General features: G+C 39.0%; 1 protein-coding gene across 3 annotated transcripts in view; it reads left to right on the top strand.

Annotated features, from left to right (window-relative positions):
* strbp (spermatid perinuclear RNA binding protein) overlaps positions 1-22,762 on the top strand; it is a 70,526-nt gene that overhangs the window by 3,598 nt on the left and 44,166 nt on the right. For 2 of the 3 annotated variants that reach the window (XM_029516625.1, XM_029516627.1), the window contains exon 2: positions 18,485-18,588. The gene's annotated coding sequence lies outside the window, so the exon portion shown is untranslated. Of the gene's footprint in view, positions 1-6,404; positions 6,645-18,484; positions 18,589-22,762 lie in introns of those variants that run through there. The other variant, XM_029516626.1, reaches the window with a different exon arrangement.

Raw genomic sequence — 22,762 nt, 5'->3', positions numbered from 1 at the left:
AAACACTGAACCTGAAATGAACTCTTCAGGTTTTGTTGTCCCAAGTCACTGCTGAACAGTGTATTATATGAAACAAAGGCCCCTTTCATCATAAATTTCATTGGTTAACAGAAACAGTCTTCCTGAAAATGGCTTGTTTTGTTTGCAATTCAAAAACATTTTTGAAAGACCTGTATCTGATTAATTAATCTTCATATTGGCTTAGATGCTTCCCAATAAGATTTATCATTCCATCTAAATAGAAGGCCCCTCTGAATTTATGTTAAGAGTCCATATGGCAGTTACAGTTGGTTGTTTCGCAGGCGGCCTTGAAATATGTTTTGGTTGGTGAACAAACACAAGCGGATCTTTTTCAAGAGTTACACTTTAGATGATCTGAGCTTTACTATCTCAACACTCATTAAGCTCAAAGTGATAGTTTAGGTTATTAGATGTGTGGTGGTTTGGGGTAATTATCTGTAGTAGATTGGGATCAGCGCTATGCTGGTTTAGAGAAGCAGCCAGGAGCACTGGCAGAGAACTTTTCTTTTTTCCCAACCATTAAACTATCATATTACTAGAAAGAATCATGTCTATGACATGCACAATATAACTCCACAGATCAGCTGTTGAATAAAGCATAGGTGTGCTAGTTTCAAAGGGTAGAGCTGTTTAATGGCAAAATAAAAATATAGAAAATACAGTGTACACTAAAATTATCTTTTGTCTGTGAGCAGGTTTTTAAATGATAAACAATGTTTTTTGTGGATGGAAACATTCACAACAGCACATCGTTAATCCTCTTAAACTGGCACACATTGGCAGCACTCTGATTCCACAAACCCCATGGAAACCCCATTCATATTTAATGTTCATTGTGAAAATATATGTAGTCTAAATGTTGCGATTAAGTCATATCTGCAATGAATACATGACATGCAGTGTAGTTATCATTGAAGGACTACAATTGAATATTAAATAAACTTGTTTTTTTTTTGTTTTTTTTACATGGACTTTTGACTGAATAATGTTTCATGGGGTGAGGGATGTATTTGTAGAGAAAAGCTTACAAAAGCCATTTACATTCAGTATTTTTCTTACAAGCAGCAGTACTGACAACACAAACATGAGGGTGAGGAGAGTCAGGAATGTGGTGTTTTAGTGCACTTAAAAGTACCACAACAGTCATGTCTACACCATCATTTAAACGGGCTGATAATACAACATCTTTGATGAGCTGATTCAGGCAGACGGATGCACAGTGAACAAATAACAAAACTGGAAGAATGTAGATAGGGTGGGTGTCGATATGCTGAAAGAAAAAACACGGTATAGGTGAGATTAAGACCTGGTACAGTGTTGATTATCACAGCTCCAGTTTTCAGGAACAAGTCAAATATAATTATTTCCAGTGGTGAAGAAAATTTTCTTTTACAGGTACAAAGGGGTGAAGACAGAAGTGTCCAATTCTTGGTTTAGATAAATGTTTTTAAATAGGACACTTTCATTTTCTTGACTTTTCGACTAACCTAAATTTAGCAACATGATAGTTGAATAAATGTTTGTTAGATACGATGGAGAAAAATGGTGGAAACATTGAATTATGACAGCTACATATTTACAGCATGTGCATGCACAGAAGGATTGAATAGACTGAGTGAAAGGAATATCTTCAGTTTGACAGATATGGAGGGCCCATCTGCTCCATCACTCAACTACGGTGTCATCTCTCCTCTCATTGTAAGCAGCCACACACACACAGACCCAAACCCTCACAGACACATACACACACTGTCAGCAGCATACTGTATGACACATATCGTGTACACATGTTGATAATCCATTTGCACAAATGCAAGCTGAACTCCAAGCTCTCTCTCACCTTCTCTATCAGCCACTCATTCAAATGGGTGCATATAGCCATAGAACACACACACACACACACACAGCCCTCTTCTCATGTCCCAGCTCTGCTTACTGTGTCAAAAAGAGCTTAGATAAGGGAAACCATAGCTTGCCCTCATTCAGACTTCCTGGAAGATCAGATTCAAGCAGACTATATTTGGACGGAAACTGGAAAGTTGCCAATTTGAATACCAGTTTGGTTCAAGAGATGCAGTTGAACCGAACTACTGTCAAGGTGCAGCAGAGCAAAGCACTAACTCCCATCTGCTCCAACAGGCTCTTGATAATTACTCATATACTGGAAAACTATCTAGGGCAGCAACTGACAATTATCGTCATTATCATTATCAGACATTATGTTTTATTTCAAGAGATTAACTGTAACAGAAACAAATTACCACTGTTTTTACAAAGTTAAATTCTAATTAATTATATATTTTCCAGTTCATACACAATTAAGAGGTTTTTGTTGGTGTAAGCTTCGTCTGTCACTGTTAAATCTCTCCATTCACCACTCTGATTAGTCCATTAATAAGAGCAGATGATGGGTTGTGGGTTTTTGTTTCTGGTAACAAACATGAAAAAATACTGCCAGTTCTTGTATTGTCTTTTTGTGGTTGTTGTCAGTGCTTTGAAAAACATGATTGAAGATCATGACAATCTGTCTTAATTGGCATTTGACAACAGAATATGAAATAAACTACATGGAACAAGTTGCTGTTTTAACCTGTGTTGTCAGGATGCAGATATTTCTCATGTCTTTTTGTCTTTTGTAACACTTAAGAAACACAGGAAACAATATGACGAACAAGCGAGTAAAAAGACAAAAAAGATACTCTTTTAAATGGTCATCATTTTTTTTTTTCTTTTGCCTTTGAAAAATAAGGGCAACAGCATTATCTGTTTTAGTGTGCTATGAGAAAAATGCTGAAATGCGATATGCTTGGTCACAGATTCAACCTTAACCAAGTAAAAATAGCAGTTAATGGCTGCAGAAGAATTTTTTAAGGTTATACTCATACTGCTGGTAAGTCTGCTTCCATTAGGCCAATCTAAATTATGCATTTGCTCTCATTTGATAGGAACTCATAAGAAAAGTCTGGGGACCAATTTTGAGTGTTGCTCCACAGTTTGAAAACATAGGCAATATAAGGTATTAAAAAACAACAACAACAAAAACCCTAACCCTAACCCCCTTTCGAATTGCATCTCTGGAGAAATGAGAAAATGTTATACTTCATTTACAAGCAATTAAAGAAAATACCTCTCCTGATACTTTTTTTTTTTTTTTTATCTTTTTGAGTGTGTGTGTGTGTGTGTGTGTGTGTGTGTGTGTGTGCGCGCGCATGTGTGCCTGGAAGCAATGTTTTCCCTACACTGCAATGACCCACTGACTGGTGTTAGCAGATTAATTGCTGCTTTCGTGTTAAACTGTGGCATATTGCCCCTTAATTGGTAATGGAGATTATCAGGGAGATATTGTGTGTGTGTGCACATTGGGTGAGATCTGTGAGATTTCTTTATCTGATCAGGATGTTTATCTAATAAAGTAAGATTTGTGTGATTCTGGTCTCTCCTCCATGAACACACCAGCCCACACTGACAGAAATATCAACAACAAAAAACACAAACAAAATAGGCTTCAAGCAGAGAAGCAAAACATGTAAAAAGTAAATAAAAGCTACAGATATTATCCTTAAATGTAGTTAAATAGATAATCTGTGTTTGTAATGAGAGTAAGAATATAAAGTGCTGCTTTTCATGGACACAAAGAGCTTGCTGTAATGGAGACACACAAGCTTGTGTACTTGTGTCTCACGGCCTCACAGCTACTGACGTGTATCCATATGTGTTTGTTGTGCTTGCTGGGAGGATGGGGATAAAAAGTAGAGTGCACTGCTCCGCTGCATCCTCTGCACATGCACATGCACATGCACACAAATACATGCCTGTGAGCAGACACACAGCACATGCAGGGAACCTTCCCCATATTTCTCTTGAGATTTTCGGAGCCACACCATCATTTCACTCCAGCACACACATCAGTCTGTCAGCCTGACTTGCACAGATACAGCTACCACTCAGCTAGCAGAAAGTGCGATTGTGTTTGAGTGTGCAGGCAAAAAGGAAGGGCATAGAAGCATGAGAATTCTTTGTCTTTGCTTGTATGTGACTTTGTGCTGCTTAAATCAATAAACTATCTCACTGCCTGTTTGGTGTATCTCTACAAATTGTCTGGTGCCAAAACATTTTTTTTCACCATTGCCAGCTCATGGCATACAGCTTGCTCTTTTTTTCTGTGTTGTATTACACACAAGCAGGCAGAGATTGGAAAGCAATGTTAAACAGTGAATATCTTTTGTTGGATGTTTGATAAAATTGTATATCCCTCTTATATGAGTTAATATTATAATGAACTAATTAAATTTGTCTGTCGTTGTACTTGGTGTTAGACATGCATTGTCTGGAATGTGTTACTGGTGTTAATGGTGTGTTCAATTGTACTGGTGCTACATGTGCTACATTCATGACAGTACCGCTCTTTTGGCTTCATTAATGTTACTTAAATGTTGGTTTAAAAAGGAAATCCACCTACAAAATTTCACCTGTCTCTGACATCAGCTTATGTTATATGTAAATCATCTTTATTTTTTTTATATTGAATTGTCTAATATTCAATTTAAGCCTAACCTAATCTTGATCTATACTCCAACACGTCTCATTACATTTTTTTGTGTAGGTGGGGAACAGTAGGACCTGCATGAATTCAGCATCATATAGATAGATACATAGATAGATAATGATTGTGAAAAACAGCTTTGTAGTATGTGCCATGGTGTAGCCTGAATTACTGATCAGTGATCAATAAAAATTCTGAGTAAAAGTGTAACACTTTCCACTTGCTGTATTTATTCTAGTTTGCAAGCTGAGTGAGTGTGGGCATGACATTGTGGTTATGGAGTGGGTACCTCGCTTCACAAATGAGTCACTGAGTTAGAGACGGAGCACCTCAGGAAGGTTTCAGAGTGTTTCTCAGCAGCCCCATCCCTTTCTGTTTCTTGTCCGGCAGACAGCACTGCACTGATGCTCTGTCATGATCTTGGTGGTTTGAGCTCCTCTTGCAGGTAGCTGCAAAGTCTAAGAGCTTTGACAGTAAAGGTTTACTCATCTTCTGTTACCAGCTGAGTTTGTGGGACAAGCAGCCAGGCTCTCCAAAGTCTAAAAATGTTCAGCTAGTGTAAAACTGCTGAACAGGGATGATGTGATTTAGTGCTGCATTTTCAATGTTCTGTGGAAAGATAACAGTACAAAGACTGTGATAATGATTCATGACCTTTAATAAAAGAAATGCAGCGTTGTATTGCTTTATAATGTGTTGACAGCTCCCCTCGTAAACAATGGTGTTGCCTTTCTGTAAAAGTTGAATAATGTACAGTACTGAGTGAACACCAGAGCATTATGAAGTCAGTCATCTGGACCTAAATGCATGAGAGTGTCAAGAAACCTGTTCTGCTCATCACACGGCCTTTAGATTGAAATGTGCATTTAATGGGAAACACACTAGCTGCTAGTAAGTCCTTCTACAATGACATGTTTTGTTTCTAGCTCAGCTATTATTTGCTGTTTTCGACATGTTTCGGATCTGCTGAACTCTGGAGAACTTCACTGCAATATTATATTTAGCCAGGGATGTTTGCTCTCCATGGTGCTGAAATTCACTTTCATTTGCGAGTGAGTAATGATTGTCTGACTGGTAAACATGAGGGCTACTTTCATGTGGTGTGCTGTGAATAAACGAATATCCTATGTTTCATTTACGTCTAAGGGTTCCAACATTTTGTGCAGGATAATTTATTCAGAGATTAATACTACACCAGAATAAGCACCATTTACTGAATGGGAAAAAATGTCGCCGTGGCACAGCTGCACTTTAAACAAAGCTTTAAATAAAGTGACACTTTGTATGGAATTTACATGAGCCACTCACACCACCATTCCTGAGGCCATCATCCTTTGAATCTTCATCTGACAGCATGAGGAATCACGTATTGGTACATCTCCTATGTTCTTTTGCATTTCTGCCATAACTATATTAACTAACTATATTCATTCATTTTTACACAATTGTGTAGCCATTTGAACTAGTGAACGTGTCTCAGCTTTATTTACGTCCACTTTGAATAAACCGGAGTATCTTAAATGTGATGTAATAGGATTCCAGTGGATCTTCCATTCAACAAAAACTGCCTCGTTCAGATTTTGACGCGGATTGATATGAGTTAATGATTGTTATTAAATAAGGTAATGGACGCAGGTAGGTGCTGTGCTTAATTAGGAATCCATGCCAGGTTTTTATTTCCGCTGGTGGGTCGCTCAGTGATGACGAGGTGCAGAGTAAGAAAGCGGAGGCAGCGAGCGACTTTTTGAGCCCGTATGGGAGGAAAAAGCGAAATATCAAGTGTTGGAAATGGGCCGTCTGAACGACTTGCCTTCCTCGGCACAGCCGCACGCCCATCACACGGAGGGAAACGTCCCCGCCGAGACCCGTCTGCTTCAGGATGGCAGGAAGCGAGGCGTGTTAGTGCCGAGTGTAATGGAGCGACCCAAACAGGCTGCAAACTTGAGAGCAGAGTTGGTGTTTGAATGAAGACGAAACGCGCAGGGAGGAGCTCCTGTCAGTGAGAGCAAACCCGATGTTTCATTTCCAGGATCCGGATCTTGATTTGAAGACAGCCTCGAAAATCTTTATCAATGCTAAGGTGAAGCATTTTCTCGTCTTTAAGATGTGGTGGGAGGAGGAGGGGGGGGGGGGGGGGGGTCACCTGGACGGTATCCCAATGCAGTCAGTGTGTCGCCAAGAAAGTGGAAATTTCGATTTGATTTGGACTTAATTCTTGTCATCCAATATCATCTTTGTCAGAGAGGCAAAGTGAGGTGGAACAGAGGTGGTGATTCAAAGGCAAGAAACACAAAAAAGGTTTAGTTTTTTTTTTTTTTTTTAGTTTGTCTTATACATATTTAAATATTGACGTGTGTTTCGTATTGATGTCAGCAGTGCACTGATCATTATTGGTGCTGCTGTACTTGCTGCAGTATGTCAAGATAGACCCATTTGGGTGTATGTCAGTCATTTCATCCGTTGATTTGTGGGCTGGCTAAAAGTGTGCAGACAGCTGGTCGTGACACATACCCACTGATTTCCTCTTGCAGTTATGCAGCAGCCATTTACTATTGTGTTCTGTTGTGTATGCTTGTATTCCTGTTGGATGGTTGAATGCGGTACAACATGCAAACAAACGTTATCATTACTGAATGGCAGGCTAAACAGGAAGTTACTGTTGTATTTCCTCATAGTTTCAGCCTCAGTGTCTCCTGTGTAGTATTTCAAAGCACGTGTTTATTTCAGCGCTGCTGAATGAGCAGGACTGTTATTCGGGCAGAACAACGTTTTCTCACTGTGAAGTTCCAGTCAAACTTTATCTGTGGATTGTCTCAGCTGTGCTCTTATCTGTGCCTAAAGCAATATTTTTCTTTTCTCAGGTAAATGTTCACGCACAAGTCTGAAAGCACTCTGTATCTGAGAGCCGTAGTTGACTCAGTCAGGCGTGCTCCCTTTTCTAAGCAAGATGTCTCTTTAAAGAGCAAAGTCTGAGTAAAGAATGAAGATTTTAGTCATAAAATGGGTTTATTGTTTAAATGCTCATGGACTTTAAACTTTCAGTCAGTGGATTCTGAACAAGGCGCCGTATTGTTTTCTTTCAGGAACATACAACAGCTCGTGGCTCTACTGTTGCTGCTTTGTCACATCTTATAGTTATGCAGATGTTGAAATAAAAAGGAAAGGATAGACATGCACAAACACCTGCTGTGTTTTTTTTTTTTTTTTTGTGTGTGTGTGTGCAGGTTCTAATGATGTCAGCTGTTACTAGGCTGTTTGCTGTGGAGTTACACCGAATTATCATGGGCACGCTTTAATAAGGCTTATGGTTAATTGTAAGACATTTTATTGGGCTAGTAGTTTAAAATCACTTAGAGCTCACTATGAATTGTTTACACACCACAACCAATACGCACGGTTTTTTACTTTTTTGTTCACACCCACAAAAATAGATCAAGTTCTTTGAGAAGCTTGACTGCATAAAAGCTTCTCTCAGTGAGCCTGAGTGGCTGCTTGCTATCAAAGATCTACTGTAGCACCACTGTGGTGCAGTGTTCAACTAAATGCCCTGACATGACAAGGATAATATTGTGTTTTATGCTCATTAGGGCACACTGCATTTATTCTTTCGGCTCTGCATCGGTTTACCACTGCGCCATTAAGATACGTGGGTGATTTAACCCACACTCTTAAGTATTTCCCTTCCTCTCTTCCACACAGACATAAACATATCAACAACACGGGCTGTGTTGCTCTTGTCATCATTACATCTCAATCCAGGAAACAAACAGGTGAAGCAAAAACATAAATACAGCAAGTGGTTCAGATGCAAAAAGGCACAGAACCCTGAAGGACTGCTGCAGAGCATTACATGTGCTGTAGTCACCGCAGCCCATTTCTGTTGCCCCGGATCAGACAGCCAAGAAACAGGACTGCCCATTTTGGACTGACCCTGCAGGTTAATCCCTTTAGAGCAGAAGTTCTTACACATGTTAAACTCTGGATTCATTTTCAGCAAATCAGGGCGCTTTGACACATTAAAGCATGTTATTGTGTTATCACATGTATGTGTTCATAATGTTGATATATTGTGTAATATATATATATATTTACACTATGTAGTCGAAGGACATTATTATCAGGACCGAGTACACGGAACAAGGCGATAAATCCGCGCAATCATTATGCATTCAGTTAGGTTTCTGCGAGATACTCTATTTGCATACCACATTTCACATGGCTTATTTTTGCCAGGAAATACATTTCTCATAATTATTGAGTCTAAGAAAAGAAATTCAGGTAGGAAATTCCCCATTGCATAAATGCTCTTGTATTAATTTTGTCTTGGAGATGTATGGCTATGGTTACCAAACCTACGGCTAGTGGACTATGTACACTACCCTGATAAATGGTCAACAATGTAGTTAGTATGCTAACAGCACTCGCCATCAATAAAGATTTTAATTACTGCTCAGAACTGCTGACCAATGCAAATTTTATGGTTTATGGGTTAGTCTTATAGCTGCTGTGTTGGCAGTGGCAACAGTGAAATCCCAGAAACACATTCGACCATGAAATATTTGGTTTATGGGATTACATATCATAGATTAGAAACAGTGAGAAATAACTATGAAAGCGCTCCACCATTTAATTTCTTAAAATAGCAATCAAAAAGCATTTTACAGTTAATATGTAGGTTTGTCAGTTTCACCCTCATTATAATTGGCTGAAAATGTGCCAAACAGTTTTAGTGATGCACTGACTGGCAATGTATTCACCTCAGTGGGAGTTTGTATGTGTGTTTACAGGGGGGTGACAACAAAGGAGAAAGGGGGACAGGGTAAATGGAAAAGAGGCACTCAGACAGCAGAGAGGGAAGTATGCGAGATAAAGTCATGGCTTTGTTTATTAGTAGTAGAAGGAAAGAAGGATGGTGTTAACAAAGCAACCACAGCCAGAGGAAAGGGCAAGATGAAAAGACTTTAGTGGGTTAGGGAGGGGAGAAAAAACCATTAGAGGGATAGATACTGGAGATGGAGGAACAAATGCATAGCATGCATGTGCAGAGACTCCCCTCCCCTCAGCCTACGGTGAGAAAGACTGACTTTTACTTCACACTGATTCCACAGACTGAATCAATGTGATACCTCTCCCTCCCATCTCTCTCTCCATCTCTCTGTCTCTCTCTCCCTCTCTCTCTCTCTGTGGGAATTCTCTGACCCAGTTAGCTTCTCCACCAGGCAGCAGCAGAGTTATTTTTACATATTAACAAGAGACAATACTTTGTCCTCTGCTCGTCCTCACTCATCTCTGTTTCTTTCCCTTTTACTGCTCCTCCTCCATCTTAGCTTTTCCCATCCCTTCCCCTCACACTATCCTGTACTCCTTCCCACTAATTCTATATTTGTCTCTGTTGGTTTTGATCGTTTGTCTGTCATTAGGGATGTAAAGATTCAACAGCTCCCTTTTTTTGTCTTTGTTTTTTGTTTTGTTTTTTTCGGATCACCATGCAGTATATAGTCGAATTATTTTATTAAAAAGTAGCACAATAAATTGTGGTGTTGTTTGTGTGTACTACAAGGCACTGTCGATGTTGCAAGTGCTGGATGTGATTGTCCTGGAGCTGACGTGGACAGTGTAATAACCTCGCAAGTGTTCAGGGAGAATAGGGACATCATCAGGGAGAAGTTATCAATGGTGTTATAGTGCCTTTGAGACTTAAGCAAGAAACACTCAAAGACAGATCTGCTACAGAGAATTGAGGGTGAGTGACCTTCAGTTCACTTTAAATCAACAAAACTGTCAAAGTTTTCATTCCATGACATGTGACTGCTATTGTTTGTGAATTGAGACCACTAGCAGCTGTTGTAGCAATGCGCCATACTCACTAACATTTAGGTTTGGGCAACATAAGACAGCTCATGATGTAAGCTTAGTGCTCACAATCTTAACAGGCTTCATTCAATTCGTAAAATATAACAATGTGTACAATTTCATTTCATCAAAGGTAACAGCTAACACATTTCTGGCTTTATGATTGTCCAGAAAGTGTTACTTTTTTATGCCTCTGCGAGGGCTGAGGTCTTTATGTGTACAGTCTGTACATCTTTTCCTTTTATGTCTTATTTTTGTGATTGTAAAGTTCTGCAGTATTTTTTATTTTTTTTTGGTACACTTTACTTTGACTCAAGAATGAGTGGATTAGACTTTGATGGTCAAAGGTCAAGGTTGCACAGTTTTGGCTTCATGAACAGTATCCTTGAAACTCCTTTCGGTAGACCTTTAACACAAATTTCCACTTGCATTCAAAGGTAAGCATTAGATTAGAGTTTGGTGACCAAAAATCAAGTTCACAGTTAGCATAAAACAATGCATGACTTTGGCCTCTTGAATGTGATATTTCACTTTTGTGGAATTTCCTCTGATATGGTAGAAGCATAAACTTAGACACAAAGATGAACAAATGAGTTCAGCATTGTTATTTCAATAAAGCAGTATTTGTCTGTCACTCGGTGAGTGGCTGTGATCTGAAGTCTGTAAACAGCGGGGTGCAGTGAAAGGAGAAGTTGGAGATGCAAGTCTTTTCACCTATAAAAGCTCACTGCGGCAGCTTTTACTAACTGCAGCATCTCAAACTCATCCACTGTCAAAAAACTCTGGTCTTGTTTGTTAGAAACATTTTTGATGAATTAAGCGATAAGTGCTGAGCTTACTGCCAATCATGCATTTCTTGGGACTTCATAAGAGAAGTCAACTTGTGTTGACAAGATACAATGTCTTCTTTAATTTCTTTAAAATGTACATTTTAGAATACCTGAAACATGGTAATTCATCAACAGATAGTGACTTAGATAGTGACCTATTTAATTGAAATCTCCAAGAAGAAACAAACGCAACATCTCTCACTTCTCTTCTCCACCTCTGTTCTTTGCAGAGAGCAGAGGGACAGAGAGTGGCTGCAGGTGTAGACAGGTCATCTATTCACCTCCTAATGATGATGGATGGCAGGACTACAGAGTGGGAGAGCAGAGAAAAGTGGAGCGATGCGAGATAAAGGAATAGCAGAGAAAGAGCGGACTGTTTGTATTTGTCTGCTGGTGGTCAGATGCTGGGAGTTTTAGCGATATGTTGATCCCCAAGTGTTTATATCAGTGTTGTAATCTCCCAGCAAATAAATACACATACACACACACTTGCATAGTGCTTTGAGAAGCCCACTTTCTGGGAGACTCACACATGCTGACTTACATTTCTGCCCAGTTTACAGACGTAGGAGAAGGTGATGCACACCTTCTTAAAAAGCTCTACTCTCCATTTATGGCATAATGGAGTTTCTGAAAATTCTGGATCATCTTCTATATAGGCCTTTTGTCAAAGTTTTAGATTGACCAGTAAATTGCTATATATATTGTCCTATTGGGAATCATCATTGCATCGCAAACACACACCCAGAGAGATGCAGGTGCAGAAAATGATTAATTATACATTTCTTCCCAACACTGAATGTGATAAGATTTTCTCAAAAATTGAATGCATATTAGATATTATTAGCAATAAGGCTCCAGTTTATTGTTTAGTCTGAACTTTCATAAAATAGAAGACAAATGCTCAGTACAATCTCCAAGAGCCTCAGGTGACATTTTTTTAATTGCTTCTTAAAAACTGAAAGATTATATTTGAATTATAATTGAACATGTTTTGCAGAAAGAATCAACAAATCCTCTTTTAAAAGCCTTATTTGTAAACCCAGGAATTTAGGAAATTTCAGGTCAAATTAACAAACTATTATGGCTGCTTATTTATATTTTCAGTACATTTGATACTACATAGTTCTCAAAGTGTGCTATCAAAGAGAAAGGTTTTGGGGTTTGTAAAGAAGCTTAAATAAATGTGATCAGCCCCAGTTATGGAAGGAAATATTCAAATAAAAGTACTGTAATGTTTGAGTTAAAAATAATTCAAATATATGGATTAACATGGATTATAGGGACCAAAGTCCATACCCTGCCCCTGCATCAGAATACTCAGAATAATCTTTCTTTTTAGGCATGGATTCCCTACAGAATGGGATAGTGTGTGTGCTAACATTGTCTGTGGCTATTTACTGACACACCCCACCTTCTATCGGAAAACTCACCTCTCTGCTGTCTCACACATCCCCATTTCAGGTGTTCAGCAGGGATGCCTGGATGTGAGGTTGCCAGATAGGAAGTGTTAAAACCCCATCTGGTGGGGTTACCGCACAGTACACACACACACACACAAACACACACAAGCACACACACACTGATACAGTGGTAGTAGCTCACCCCTCCCAAAGTACAGACAAGGAGGCAGGCTGTAGCTATGGCAACCTAGGGAGAAGGGAAATGATTGGGCAAGGCTTGGATTTGTTAAGAGCTTCTGTATCAAGCCTAGAGCGAGACTTAGTCACTGTTTCTCATTTAGTGTTTGCGTGCTTGTGTGTTGATACAAGTGTGGGTGGGATAAAATACAAGGAGTCAACTATTCCCCAGCCACCTTCCTGCATTTTCCATGTTCTGCTTTAACTTTCTGTCAGCTGTCGGGCCGATATGACAGATCTGGGTGAGCGCAGGTTTTACTCACTGCAGTCTGGCCTACAAACCTGGAGAATTAAAAAAAAAAACAAAAAACACTGGATGTATTCACTAGCATAACTAATTGAATCAAGAAATTCAAATGCAAGGCTGCCAGCAGCAGATATAACATATAAGAAGCCAGCCTTTCACTGAAAGCCAAGCATATGTTCACATTTTGCATTCAAAGGTGTACTTCCAATTCTGACTATGCCTTACATTGACAACGTTGATAGACGCATGCGTTGTATGTACTACTTATCTATTAGACACACTTAAGGTGTCGCTTTTATGATTTGTGCTTCCTCCCTGCACTATGCTGTAGTTTTCATCGCTAGCTATTGATATATTCAGTTTATTATGATATAAGAACATGAATTAATTGATTAACAGTCAATAATTTCAGGTCTCAATACCTGAAGAGAATATTAATGATTTGTGCAAGGCTTCTCATCTCTGTTATTTCTACTGATCCAAAATAGCCTGTCAGATATGGCTAGTTTCATCAAAAATAATGATGTTATATTTGCATGTTTATAGCACAGAACTCCTTTACAATATGCTCTCAGGCAAAAATTTGTGACTTTCTCCTCCCTTTGCCTGTCCGTCCATATGGCGGTTATACACCCTTTACTTCTACTCCTGCTCTAATTTCAAAGGCACTGCACTGTGAATGGGTTCCTGTTTGTGTATGTGTTATGTGTATAAATTAGTTGTAATGGTATGTTCTGCCACAGAATGGGTTATACACAAGCTTCTGTTGAACACTGAAGGTTGGCTAATTTATGTGTAGATTTAAGGGACCTATGCCTTGACACACAAGTGTGCCCACAAACCAGCTTTATGGATAACATAGACATTGCCTTCAGGGATGTTTCAGACAGAGGTTTCTTTGTAGATGTCAGTTCACAACTACTGGGTCTTGTATGCGTGTATATTTGAGTGTGAGCTCGTCAGTGACTCCATGTGTGAATCGGTGCTTAGTACAGAACAGTGTGTTTGCCTTCTACATTCAGCAGTTACTACAGCGCGAGCTGAGAGTTGCACCCAAAAAGTTTTCTTGAGTAAGCTGAACAACCCTAACAGAATTAAGGCAGTTGTTTGTGCCCATTGAAGAAAATTTTGGTAAATTAAAAAGTTGCCATGCCCTGACTTAAATCAGCACAGATTCAAATATCATTATCAGTATTTTTTACCTCTTTTTTGAAGAATAAAGGTGTGAGGAACTGTTTGATCGATAGGGAACAATACAATGTGGGAAATAAGCACTATGTTGTCTCTTTTAAGTAGAAATCTTTCCTTTTTAATTGGGCTTGGGGCTCTTGGGCACTTTGGGGAGGGTTATTTCATTCTACTGTGTGTGTGCGTGTGTGTGTGTTTTAATAGTGGTTGAGCTATACACTGTCTCTTGCACCAAACCAGCAGCATAGCCTAACCATTTAAAGCCTATTCATATTTATATGCACTGTAGAATAGATAAGTGGTTTATTCTGGAATTTATGATTCAATTGAACAGATCACAAGATTCTTTTCAAGGAAAGGCTATTTGAAGACATCCTCTTGAGAATGAGAAAATGCATTCAACAGTAAATTACTCCACTATGGCCACGCCAGCGTAAGCTTAAATCACTTTTCTTGTTCAGAGCAAGGGCAGAGAGCAAAGCATCCAGAACAACACTGGACCATCTCCACTTTTATCCCGCTTTCCGTCCCACATCCTTGTCTGTTACAAACCTCAACTGTAACAATAATTTTCCTATACAATTTGGACCTTTTTTTTTTTTTTTTACTCCAGCCTTCTGCTAATCCCTTTCTTTCCATTTCATTCACACATTCAAGTGGCTTTCACCTTGCTTCCATCACCCACACACCATCCAGCTGCTACCCCTGTCTCTCTTCAGCCTCTATTTGTTTCCTGATTGGAATTCCAAAGCCAAGGCTAAGTCAGTAGAAATGTATGGGCCAGGCTCATATGCTGAGGAAATATAGAAGCAGAGAAACCAATTCCATGCCCTCCTCCAGAGTCTATGTGACATGCATCTGAATGTGTATGTGTGTACATGTTTGTTCGTACATTCTAGCTCACAGGTGTTCAACTGGCAATTTATAGAGGTGGTTTTTTCCCTTTTAGCCAAGTGGTTTTCTGTGTACAGCAATCTTTTTGTGTAGCACTTGTGGTCGCTTGTCTGTGTAAGTTTTATACCCGTGACTTTTTTTGAATTACCTGCTTACCTGCATCTTGGCCGAGAAAACACACACCGTCTTGTACACACAGACACGCGCACAGACAAACGTGTGTATAAATGGTTTATGTTTCTGATCACATCTATACAAGCGCATCACTGTAATGGAATTGATTTATAACAGAGATTATCTGGATTAGGATTGCATGTAATATTTTATTAGAGTGCATGGATATTGAAATCATTTTACTTTTATTTTACAATTGGATAGTGAAACCAACTTTGAAAGAAATGGAATGGTCTATTATATTTTTGTGAGAACAAGCTCGGGTTTCACAGTGGGATCAAAGAAATAACATGTCAAACTCACCAAGGTTTAGAGCTGAGGGAAACCTTAATGACTACATTTTCACTGACAGTAATAATAATACATTGATCAGATAATGATGAGTAGCCTTGGCAGAATAAGTCTATAAGGGAAAAATATTCAAAATAGTACAGCTTCTATTATAATTAAGCAATACACTTTTTTCTGTGCTCTTGTGTTTACTTGATGATTCAGTACATATGAGGCAGGTTTAAAGAACTAAATATCCTGTAAATATTGTGTCATTAAAAGTAATGCTCCTACTTGAATTCAGTACCATCCCTCATCAGACTTCTGTTTTGAGTTCACACTTCATTAGGTTCGTTTTTATTTATCGTTATGGCTCCCCACTGCTGGTCTGGCTAACTGGTGCATCAGCACACATCACACCATGAAGGCTCCGACTTGTAAAACATCACCTTTGATCGGGATTCTCTAAAAACGAAGGTGCACTGAAAGCATCTGCACTCGTATGAATCCCAAATAGAAAACTTGTTGAACCAACAAAAATGTGTTGGTTCAAAAATGTATCCATGAATTTCAGGGGCTCTTCTGTCCCTAGTTGAGAATGTTTCAATCAATATGCTCAGCTTTATTCAGGGAGGCAAACAGAGAGCGCTTGGTGCTGTGTTCATACAGCATATGGGCCAGAAAGCACAACCTTGATCTGTGGAAAATGTGTGTTGATTTGTGTGTCTTACAGGGGTATGTAAATTAGGGTTCTGTGCAGATTTCCATGTTTCCATCATGTTCTTTCTTAAAAAATTAAAATCTCTAGCCCTGCCAATCTGTAACTAACAAGCTCAATTTCTTACAGGCGGTCGAGTCAGACTCTCTTACCTCCTACTGTAACATGAAATGATGCCTCTGTTTACGCTTCATCGCACCATTTGTTCTCAGTTCGACACTGAGCTACTTATTTCTCACTATACGTAATAGTTTACAAATAACATGTGAAGGATTGGCATGAGCATTTTATTGAAAACATGTGTCAGTAGATGGAAACCATTATCAGCGTGTCTCCATTAATTCCTGTGTACACGCTCTTTTATAGAGAGCCGAAACACAAACCTCTGACCTCATGCTTTTTTTCCCTCTGCGTCTTTAATCTAATTCACCACTTCTGTTAGAGGTATGAAAAATGGTTGACCAACCTCCAACCCTACATGCTACCGTCTGCTACTATTCAGTAACATTATTTTAATGAACAGTCTTTTGCTTGATAAATGTATTTTGCATCTGCTGTCTGCTGGTTTGCTTTATAAGATGTATATAATCCCGGCAATGTTTTCTTGGGGTTTGCACTCAGAGTGTTTAGTAACTTTATGAGCTTAGCTTTTCAAAGACCTACATTTTCATACTGTCCAAGACACTAAAGGCTGATTTGCTGCTTTACTGAATGACATGAGCTTTCAAAAACCAACTGCACCTGTCTCTGAGCCAAAGAATAATGTTACGTCTTACAAGGACCTCAAACCTCATTATGTTTTACGATCACAACCTTTGGACTTGAATGTTTGCCTGCTGTTCATCTGTAAAAAGAAAGTAAAAGTGGTTTTTAATTACCTTAAATACACCTTCAGTAAGTTTAGTTTAAGACATTGCATTTTGAAACAGCACACAAACTAGTGAATGCTGATTGTGTTGCTGACAGTATAGGCTTTTTTCCAAATACATAACACAAAGAGTAAGCATTGTGCTCATAAATACAGTGGGTGTGTTTGCATTACAGTTGTGAACAGACTTTCAGTAATCAGACTGGGAATGAGAACCAGTTTGTCTCGCAGGACCAAGACATTTAGTTCATGGCTCCAACCAACACCCACCCTGATTATGCTCTGTTATTTAAGGTGTAGCCTGTTCTGTAAATAACACACAGTAAATGCTGTACATTTTTTCTGCTTTGATTTCTTGGCTCTGTGACTTAATGGAAGGGTGCACCATTATCATCACTGTCAGGCGTCTTCCACAGCGTGGGATGTGTAATTCCGTATATCTCCATGGACTGCATTTTAGGAATAATGGTCTGGTAGCATTAACATCTTCACCAAGTTCTACTGATGTTTTCACTAATTTTGTCAATGCACACTCAACAGAGTTTTTATCCTGAGATAGAAACAGGTTTGAGACAAAGTAGATTGCTAGTTAGGTGAAACAGGTACTAATTAAATTGCAAGATCTACATTACAATATTCAAGTAGTTTGAGTTTACTTGTTTATATTAGAAACTTTCCACAATTTGTATAACGCCTCTTGTATTCAAGGCCAGACTTGTCTTAGAAGAATAAGTTACATAAAACTGACAATTTCTTTATTTCTAGTTCATATTTATCCATATTTCATATGTCTTGTTCTCAAGTCCCTGCACTGATCCAATGTGCATCTTGGTGAAGTTTGCAGGAAGGCAAGAATAATACAATGAGCGTCTGTCATGCACATAAATGAATCAGTCATTCTTTACTGCAAAATGGTTATTGTTATCACAGAGATTAAAGGTGCACTTGCTTAATGTAGACTCAAGTCTTTTGATCTCTCATCTTTCCCTGTCTACACAACTCTCTGTCTCTTGTTTTTCCATTGACAGCTGGTTTCCTATAGATATGTTTGTTGTGTTCTTGCATATCCTTGTGTCTTTGCGTGTGTGTGTGTTCGTGTGTCTATGTGTAAGAGCAGGTGTGCAAAAATGATACAGGCGTTAGTTTATTCTCTTTTAACGTCAGCTGGACTATGTGTGACTCATGTCGAGCAAGAACATGATCCCTAACTGGTGTCATTCTGATTTTTGTCTTCTCAGGTACTGGGACCCTTCTACTCTGATACAGTGACTTTAGATAGACAGTCTGGCTGACAGACACTGAAAGAGAAGTGGGCAGATAAAAGATAGGAGGACAGAGGGAGGTGAGTGAAATAAGTAATGGAATCCATTCTGTTCACTGTATCTGGCACTCTTCACTCTGTATACGAGGAGCTGCCACTGAGATTTGTGGGTAATTTTGTACGGTGCAGCCTAATCAGACAGCAAACAGGAGAATACTTGCAACATAGAGGTTGATTCACACCCATGCTGCGCTGCAGGACTGAGAGTGTGTGTCTGTGCACATTCATGTGTAATTGCTGTCAGATCAGAGGTAAATTCTTTTGGCCAACAACCTAATGGAACTTATCTTAGACCCCACTGAAAGCACAACACAAACGTCTTCACTAGTTTCGAACCAATGCAGAGGTAATTCTTCACTCCTATGCCATGTTGTTTTAGTAGCAAATACACTTACACCCATCAGTGCACCCATGAGTTTTTTGATCTTACAGCGTGGGGCGATCAGGCATTTTGCTGTCTTTATGCAGTGGGAAGAGATTGTGCTTTGATTAACAAAAACCTGGTCTAAATTCAGTGTTTCAGTATTTCATTGTTATATAAAGGCAGCCTTAGGAGGAGAGTAATATGAGCCTTTATAGACGAGACGCACAACACATCTAACTGGTCTGCTTATGTAGTGCTTTTCTACTCGAAGCACTTTATGATGTTAGACATATTCACCCATTCAGGAACAAATTCATACTGCACCTAATGCCTTGAGCTTCAGACATTTGGATTGTTACCATAGAGTACATGTTACATGAACTGTGGAACAACTGGATTTTCTCAGGCCTATCCGTCCCGCCCCCTTCTGTCTACCTGTGGATTTGACATTTTTACATAATCAAAATTAGTAAGGGCCTGGCGCTTACCAGTGTTACCGGTTCCCCAGTAAATGGCCGAATATCAAGAACCATGACTAGACATGAGCTGCAATCTACCAAACATCAAGAATGCACAGCACAGATCTGATTTCTTTTCCCTCCCAGAGCGACAAACCTTTACTTTCACATGTTGGCACAAGCCTTGCTGGGGCCAGGAGGAAACCATGCAAACAAACAGATAGCATTCACTTGCATTTTTTTTTTTTTAAATGTCTATATACCCCCCGTTTACCTGTATACTCCGACCTATTCCCCGCAGCTCGCATATTTTGTACCCATCTGAGTATGCGAATAAAAAAGCTTCATGTTCATTTCATAGTTCAGTCTTCAGTATCGCACCAAGGATGCAATGACACAGAGGTTGATAACAGTTGGTCTGCAGCGGTGGTCCTTGTGGCAGCCGAGTTGTACACTATTTTAGTGAACTGCTTGTTTATGTGTGTAAAGTAGCTTTTATGCAATTCACCCAGTAGCTGTCCCCACTATTATCTCAATGGGAGTGTTTTGGGGTCTGCAAGTGTGTGTTTATGTGTAAATAATTGATCACTGAGATCGAACCAAGCGGAAAAGGCTGTTCTGGCTTGGCTGCTCTGCTGCCAAGTATGTTTAACATAACTATACCATGTGCTCACAGAAATGGATTCATGTGCACAGCAAACGCACACATGCACACACATGAAGTTTATCCCATGCCCATCCTACCGCTTCTTTCTCATTCTTTTCACCCTTTTTTCACACTTTTCTCATCTGCTGCCTGATCTTCTCTCATCTATGGTGTTCTTTTCTCATGTTTTTGTCCCACTTGGCCATCTATCACCAGAAACCTTTTTTCTGTTTTTTTTTTTTTTTTTCCTTCCCAAGTGTCATTCCTTCTCTCTTTCTTGCACCTTAGCCGCAGTGTCCTTGAGAAAGCAGTGACTTTGCCGATGAGCGCAGCAGAGCGCATCAGTCTATCTCGCTCTCATGCTCTCTCTCTCTCTCTCTCTCTCTCTCTTTTCTTCTTCTTCTACTTCTCTTGTTCACACTCGCACGCACACGCGTACACATACACACTCACTGACACTAAGTCAACCTTCACAACCCACACACACACAGTACATCCATAGCAACACTGTCAAGCAGAACCAGCCCTTACAAGCCTCTTCCTTTAGTCTCCATAAATAATTCATCAGCAGTAACACTGGCTGTACTTTATGCAAATATTGACAAATCTATTGCAGAGAAAAATTGAGATTGTCTTTTCCTGTGTTGAGCAGTTTCTGCCAACTTACTATTGTCAGAAAACATCTTGTCAATTACCCAAAAGAACCTGTTGATACAAACACAACATCGCGGTAGAGCTCACAGTTAAGAAAGACATAGTCTAGATTTAGAGGTAATTTAGTTTTTCATGAAAATTCAATACAGTTCTTACTTTCATCACGTTTAAGAAAACAGGAGATAATGTGTAAGTTCAATTACTCTTACTAAAGGTTTGTTACCGCATTCAGACAAATTGCTGTCAACTGAAACTGTAGTTAGCCTGCCAGTATGGACAGGTGATCCTTCTGCCCTCCTTATTAAAGGTGCTCTCAATCAGTCTTAGATCATGACAAGCCATTGTCACAGTTTTCCATAGCTTTTGAAATATAGATGTCGTCTGATTGTCTAGGGGTAAGATGAGATGTTTTAGTCTCTAGATGTTGTTTGTTCTCATTGGTCTCTGATTTCCATTAAAGTTCACAAAGTGCGTATTGGGTCACTGCTTTTTCCTGCTGTTTTTGTGGGAGATCAGGTATCTTGTGGTTTGTCAGCAGCGGTACTATATATGGCAGCTGTGTTGTTGTAAGTACATCCTGAATATTTATCTTAGGTTGCAATCGCACTTAAATTATGCAATGCAATAATACTGTGTTATACTGAAATCTGTCATTTCTATTTTAATCGTTGCTTTATACTCTGCCAGCAACGTCCATCCATCCACTGGACATTCACACATTGTATGAGGGTAACTCAGTGTTGCCATGTTGTTGCTTTCTGTATCACTGTCTCTCTGTATATGTGTATCTCTCTCACTCCTTCTTGTGTTTGCCACACGTTTCACTGTAAATGCTTCTGTAGCCATGGAGACCAGTCCCAAGGGGAAAAGTTCAGTCTTAGTCTCTTTCTCACTTCAATTTACTTCCTTTGTCTCCTTCCTGGTTGCAATCTAATCCTTTTCTCACACAAAAACACACACATGCACACCAACGTATCAAAAACTGAAAGCAAAGAAGATACAGTTGCTGTTTTTTGTGTTCAATTAGTTGTTGTTATAGAAAAAGTGACCTCAAGGCAAAACTATTTCTATAGCACATTTTAGCATTAAGTCATTTTAAGTGCTTACCAAAAAAGATAAAAACAACATTAGAAAATGCAAAGTTACAATAGAATACAAATACCAAGGATTTAAATGGAAAATTAAAATGTTTTTAAAAGATTAAAAAAAAAATCATAACACAAGATGAAATCAAGTAAAAAGATGAAAGAGTAAAAGATACAGTGCAACGTATGATTTAATAAACTTATGACATAAATGGATGAAGGTGGATGGATGGACGGGTGCCAGAGCTGAGGAAGATATTCTTTCATCCCTTTTTTTGTGTTGCCTTTCTTGCTGGTTAAACAATAATTGTGGAAGATGGACATTTTGCCTGTATTTGTATTCTCAAAAGAGGTTGGTTGAGACTGATAAATGAAAAAGTTGATGTGAGGTGGATGAATAATTGCAGAAGAAGCTGCAACTTGAAAGGAAAACCTTGCCCTCATAAACACCTGACAACTTGTACTTTTAGTGTGTATTTGGTGTACACGGGTTTCTATTGTGAGAGTGTTCAACAAAAAGTAAAAGGTCTGGTGATGTTGTAGAGCCACAAAGTTTATGAAATGCTAGATGGATGGATGGACCAACAAAGGAGACCTTAACCAAGTGTCTATTGTTCTACCCATGACCTTTCCCACACTAACCTTGATTGAGTGGTCTTTTTTTTTTTCTTTTTTTTTTTTTAATACCAAATCGTAATATCCTCACAACTTTTCCAAAGTCTTTACTTTAACCTAAACCAAATCTGACCTAAGTGTTTATGTGCCATCCTGAAGTAGCGCGGCAAATGGCATATATTCTGATGCCTAATGTGGAGGACATGTCGGTTGCTTTGACTTGTTAGTTTTAAAGGTAATGACTTTCCAATCTGGTCCAAATTCAAAAAAATGTGTAAATGTAAATAATAATAGCATTGCTGTTATGCAAGACCTTAGTCTGTCAGGTTCTACCTTCACTACTTCTCCTGATGTTTCTACCTCCTTTTTTCAT

This window comes from Echeneis naucrates, chromosome 12 (assembly GCF_900963305.1).
Source record: "Echeneis naucrates chromosome 12, fEcheNa1.1, whole genome shotgun sequence".
In the NCBI taxonomy this organism is placed as follows: Eukaryota; Metazoa; Chordata; class Actinopteri; order Carangiformes; family Echeneidae; genus Echeneis; species Echeneis naucrates.
This window is presented reverse-complemented; position numbering and strand designations above follow the sequence as displayed.